At 37.2% G+C, this 5,564-nt stretch overlaps 1 long non-coding RNA gene across 1 annotated transcript; it reads right to left on the bottom strand.

Moving 5' to 3' along the window:
* Window positions 1-817: 817 nt before the first annotated feature.
* LOC119897679 lies at window positions 818-4,576 on the bottom strand. Its single transcript, XR_005443416.1, has 6 exons — window positions 4,295-4,576; window positions 3,540-3,614; window positions 3,398-3,430; window positions 3,038-3,160; window positions 2,081-2,164; window positions 818-1,267 (listed from the first exon to the last, which is right to left on the bottom strand). It is a non-coding gene; the product is annotated as an uncharacterized LOC119897679 (long non-coding RNA).
* Window positions 4,577-5,564: the final 988 nt, after the last annotated feature.

Here is a 5,564-nt window from a genome sequence, read left to right as displayed (position 1 = left end):
AAGTAACATGAACTTAATAATTGTCAACATGAATGCAAGTATTTAAGTTGATCCAACATAACGTTTTAAGTTAGGTTAAGAAGCTTTTTGGCCACAATAAAAACACATTTCTAAGTAACATGAATTTAATAATTAAGTTGATCTCTCTCTCTGGCTAACTGGCTAATATAAACGTAGCTAGTCTACATGCTAACCGGAGCGGTGGCTAATGGGTAATCCCATATTAAGTTAGCTTGCCAAGACGTTTTCCCTGGCTACCTGGCAACCTATTATTCCCGGATTTAGGCCCACTCAATCGGTGACAGGCTACAGCTGCTAGCTAACTTTACCTCGGCACACAGACTGTACTATCAACACTGCTCAAATTTCAGAGTAAGGACTTCCAGATTTCGGTATTCGGTTACAGTACACAGTAAAAAACATTAAGGCTAAAATTAAGTTTCCAGAACTTAAATATTTGGAGTTTGGGTTACATATACTTTTTGATTACTTTTAGATAAAATTACTGATTAACATAATTCAAATATTTATAGTTAATGCAACTCTAAATCTTGTTAAATATTTTCAATTACTACTAACTCAAAATCATTGACTTCCTCATACTCAAATAATTTACCCCAAAACTTAAAATATTTGTGGCAACTGATTGCCTTAATTACACTGAGTTACTACTAACTAAAAAAAATAAATAAAAAAAAGTCAAATTAAAAGTACAAGTCAATATTTTTGCCCATTTCCCACGTCTTTTTAGAACAGATTGAAACATAAACAACATTTGAAAGAAAGAAAAACATCTAATTAAAAAGAAAAAACATACAAAAAACAAATTAGCAATTGCAAAGACACACTTTGGACCATCTTTTAACCTGATGTTAACCCGGATGCTCAGTAATTCTCATAGATACAACTACAACTCCATTATCACAAGTAACTTTTCTTTATTGAACAATCATTATCAAATATTGTAACATCTCCTGCCATTTCTATATTTCACAGAAACAAACCGTTTATGTACATGATTAAATTCAAACTTCTTTCAACAAGTACTTTTAGGCACAGCTTCAGTGGTTTGCTATCATCAAGACATTATTATTTTCTGAAAAAAGGTGAATGTGTAAATTAGTTTCTTTGGATAGTCACTCACAATTTCCTCTTCCTCTACAACAGAAACGCTCTCAGGGTTGAAGTGGACCTCAGCAGGGGCGTCGTCAGTGACCACAGTGAGGAGAGCCACAGGCGTGTCAGCAATATCTGGTTCATCTTTGCACTGCAAAATACAAACAATCCAATTATGAGGATAATTTTAAAAGACAGGTTGCATATCATGCACTGCTTCATCGGTGCCCCCCACAAACTGAAAGCACCAATAACTCTTATTGTACAAATCACATTTTAGCATTTTATTGAGATAGACTAAATACTAGAAGAAAAAAAGAAGAAAAAAAATCTATGAATTAGGGTTGGACCGAGACGATGACTGACAGACATCACAATGTTGACCCGGCATCGTAACTGTAATCTTAGTCTTAATTTTTCACATTATACTACCCTGTGAGAGCAGTTTTTAATCCCCACGAATATTATTATAATTTTTAAATATACCCGCTTTGCACCTCCCTTTGACTTCTCCTCTCCCCACATTCACACAGACCTACACCTCTGGTCTCTCACTGCAAACACACAGGCTTGTCCTGCCTCTCTCTGTTTCTCTCCCTCCGTCTACTCCACTTTCTCCATCAGCAGTATGTTTGATAAAGTTGCCTAAATGACACAGAACTCGTCTTTTTTCCGTATTTTTCCACCCACGATCCGTTATCACCTCAGCAGGTGAGCTGCGTGTCAGCTTGTTAATGACATAGCCTTTCAAAATAACCGAAAACAACATCTGCACCCTGTGTGTTGACTGCTGCTTTACCTGGTCTTACTTAAAATATCCACGGCAATTTGTAATGTAATAGGCTACCAAGTTTTTTACGGAGTGAAGTCGGTCAGTCTGTCAAATGCTGGAAGAGGCAAAGTTGGTTTGCCATAGTACATTTCATTGATATTGACATTGTGTGCGAGTATACTGAGGATTTACATTGCGGGTCTTGAAGAAATCAGTCATCCTCTCGCAGGTCCACTGGGAGGGCAGAATGCATCTCATGTGTACATCATGTTGTTTCTAGATTGATAATCAAAATAATTATCATTATACAAATGTTTTTTCAGTACATTAAGGCATATAGTTTAACAGTTATACCAATGTAATTGTAAAAGAATAATAATACTATTATTAGCAACAACAGCAATAACAATAATAAATCCATCCAGCTGCAACTACGTATAAGACAAGACTTACAACATGACAAAAGATATTTGGAAGCCAGTGCAGTAGGGCTGGACCCCAGTATTCTAGTTATTCACTCGGTAGGTTTTCGGTTTTAGATTTGGTGATTTTGATAGTCGCACCAGCACCCACACTTCAACCCTCAACCCTGCACACACACAACAGCTCACACCACCTCTTTCTGATTGTCTCTCGCTGTATCATACAGGGACAAACACTTACACGTGGTTTGTCAGCAGTAAGTTTTATAGCCAAACACTGCCTGTGTTTTGAACCTCTTTGGCCCAGATTTCATGTTAACAACTTTTGGATGGATCTGCATGTGGAGGAGGCCTACACTACATCTCTCTCTCGGTCTGTTCCTCTGCACTGTTAGCAGACCCTACAGGGGTCAATCATCGATGGCATTGGTCTCTCGGACAAGTAAAAAATAAAGTGAGGATTCTCTGATTTGTATCATGTGTTCAGTGCAGCCTAAGAATAGCCATTTAAAATAGGCTTGTAATAACTTTTAAAGTGATCATGTACTGGAAAACAAAGCAAAACAAAATGACACAACTGTGCAAATGTGAAATGACCATTGAAAGTAGATGTCATCATAATCATCACAAATTCAGAATAACTGTATTGCAGAGATGTCCTAATCTGTAATGACCACACATTTTGTGATCTACATTGTGGCTATGGCAAAATTAATCTTACACTCACCTGGAGGTCATAAATCCTAGCACTCCACCTGGACAGGACAATCAACTGTGTTGTCAAGCTCACAGTTGAATTGGCTCCATAGGTTCAACATTAGTCATGATGACGATGGAACTCAGAAAACACCTGCAGACATTCAAACACATAAATGTATGTAGATTAATATTGTTACCACTAAGGGAATTTTCGTTTAATAAGGAAGCATCCTAGTAAGTTCAAATGATGCCCGTATGTTCCTTTAAATACCTTAACTCAAGTCTTTCAAATCTATGCAGTATAAAATGCATCAAGTCTACATAATCTTGAATAATTCAAATGAAATACACTAACTCTTATGCAGAGATGTGCAAATTGAAAACATACCTTGGATAGCTGTAGTGTCACTCAATACTTCATCTTGCAGGAGCAGGTACAACATGAAGAATTCCTATTAGTCCAGTCAACAAGAACATCATCATTTGCAGATTTTTTAAAAATACTATATGTTATCATTTCACTTACTCACCGATACAAGAGCTGCTTTCGCAAGTCAGGTGATTATGGACATGATGAAATCCCTTCAGCAGCACCCTCTATAGTCCTTAATGGGCACAAAATATATGAACACCAACTTTTTATTAGTTTACAAAATAATGGCCATGTAAACACTTTTCACAAACATGTGATACTGGCACAGTTTAATGTTGTGAGAAATGTATTTAGTCTCTAAGAGTAAGTTTCCAGTTTATTCGTTACATCTAGTTTAAATATCTGAGACAATGCTAAATAACACAAACTTTTTGTGTGATAATGCAACTCATGTCAACATAACGTTACCACAAACATATTCCAAAATGAACAAATGATAAAATAGTTTCAATGAAAACTGAGCATTCTTCATCAGTTAAAAGGTTTCATTACCACAGTGGAAAAAAACTTTTTTCAAATACATATTAACGTTACAGCCACTTCAGGCGAGGCAACTAGTCTCTGCAATAGAAGGGCTAAGAAGAATCATTAGGTTTACAGCTAATAAAATGAATCTTTTAGCCGTGCATCAACACTATTTCAGGAAAAGCTTATAAACAAACGCAGAGGTTGACTGTCTCCACATTATAATGTTAATTAACGTGAGTTACCTGACAGTGACAGCAGTTCACAACAGTGCAAACTTAAAGTTACCTCAATGTGAGCCAGCTTGCTTCTAATTAACGTTAGCCTTTCTGTAAACGTAACTGCGCTTGACAACAGAGCCGAAACGTGATAAACTTTTTTACTCACTGGGCCAAAGCGCATTCTCTGCCGACTGTCAGGCGAAGGCTTCAGTCACAACATTACGTTACTTTGGAGCTAATGTCCGTTAACGTTAGCATAAAAGTAATGCGCCAAACTGCCTCTACATCCTGAAGCGGTCCTCCCAGAGCACACACAGTTGTAAAATAGAAGTTAAAGAACACAAAAACATTTCTTTCACAGCGCTGCGAATAAATACTGGTTCTCTCGACTTTTGTTAAATAGGTTATTAACAGTTTTGCTCCGTTACTTGCAAAATCGTCTCCCTCGCATCTGGTAGCCATCTTGAATTTTCTGAAAACAGTCCCGTTTGGCCGTAAATGACGTCACACGTCAGCGTGCGTCTCAACACTCGGAGGGTTTGATTTAGAAATCCATCACTCAAAAACGATGATACACACATAATTAAAACAACATAACTCGTTAAGAAGACTTGGTTGTTTAGTGTATGGTGTACTTAGTAGCTGGTTTTGATTGCTGAACTCATAAGTCTTTTGAGTAAGCAGTGTGTTCAGGTTTACAGTGTAGGCTATCACCAACAGAATCCTGAGCGAATGCAAATATGTGTAATTAAACATAAAATTACTTACCATTCACCATGTTACACTTGAATGAGTTTCAGCTGTGGCCCTGTGGTCACTCGTCTGGCCTTGAACATGCCCGCACATAAAGGAGAGGGAAACTGTGAGCCGTTTACATGTCATCAAATTGTATTTTTACATTAACAGAACTTAAAATTAAAGAATTTTTTGATTAACTGAAAATGTTAAACTCTGAGAAGTCATGATAGTATATTGAATCAATAGGCATAATTTGTGTGTCATCCATGTTCAATAAAAAAACAATTAAAAGTAAAAAGTTTTTTATTTCACAACAACATATATATTTAAGTAATGACTTATAGTATGCATTTAAGTAATAAAGGTCCCCTGAATTTGTTTTTAGAGTATATATATAAATGGTGCCTACGTAGGAGAGGCCCACGCTGTGGGTGGGCGTAGACTGAAATTCTCAGTGCCGTGCAGGCGCGCGGAAGGGGTAAACCCAATAGCGATAGCCTTAGAGGGTGAAGCCTATATGAAATAGAAGCTGGAATCAGTCTGCACAGAGTCTGCATGATGGGGAGGGGGCGTAACCACGTTCAACTACTGGCTACACGCCAATCAATATCTGCGACAAATCCCTCCCTGTATATTTTTACAGGAAAGACATAAATAGCAAATAGCAGTCTGCTTTCCGTTTCATGGAAACTTTGTGT

This window comes from Micropterus salmoides, unplaced genomic scaffold (genome assembly GCF_014851395.1).
Source record: "Micropterus salmoides isolate LMB-PRFRI ecotype aquatic unplaced genomic scaffold, ASM1485139v1 Ms_hic_scaffold_11, whole genome shotgun sequence".
In the NCBI taxonomy this organism is placed as follows: domain Eukaryota; kingdom Metazoa; phylum Chordata; class Actinopteri; order Centrarchiformes; family Centrarchidae; genus Micropterus; species Micropterus salmoides.
This window is presented reverse-complemented; position numbering and strand designations above follow the sequence as displayed.